Here is a 568-nt window from a genome sequence, read left to right as displayed (position 1 = left end):
TAGATCCACAAGCTATGCTTGGTCCAAAGAATGCCATTTTTTGGCTCCTGATTTGCATAGTCATCACACTAGATTAGCAGTTCTCATTATGTGGTCTGGTGACTCCTGGAGTTCTCAATACCCTTTCAAGGTCAAAACTATTCTCCTAATAATACTAAGACATTATTTGCCTTTTTCTCTGTTGACATCTATACACGCAGGCACACGCGTGTGCGCGTGCGCACACACAAACACACTCTTTAGTATAAATCAAAGCAGTAGCTCCAAATGTAATGACTCCCAGTGGTCATTATTGTAGTTTTCATTGCCATATACTTACAGTAGAGGCAGGGGAAGCCAGTTTAAGAATATTATTGATGAAACAATAAAAACATTTTGATTTTAAAACGTCTTAACCCTCAAGTACACTCCTTTTAATATCCTGTATGAAGGAATAGGAGTAGGCATAAAGCACCTCCGGTGCTTGCTGAGTAACAATGGCTATCTGGAGGAGAAGCAGTAGTGTGTGGTTCACCAGCTGAACTATCTCCTTTCTTCATGAATCCCCATGTTTACTTGGAGCTAAGAC

The sequence above is a fragment of the Callospermophilus lateralis genome, chromosome 6 (genome assembly GCF_048772815.1).
Source record: "Callospermophilus lateralis isolate mCalLat2 chromosome 6, mCalLat2.hap1, whole genome shotgun sequence".
NCBI classification, from domain to species: domain Eukaryota; kingdom Metazoa; phylum Chordata; class Mammalia; order Rodentia; family Sciuridae; genus Callospermophilus; species Callospermophilus lateralis.
Note: the sequence above shows the minus strand (reverse complement) of the source record.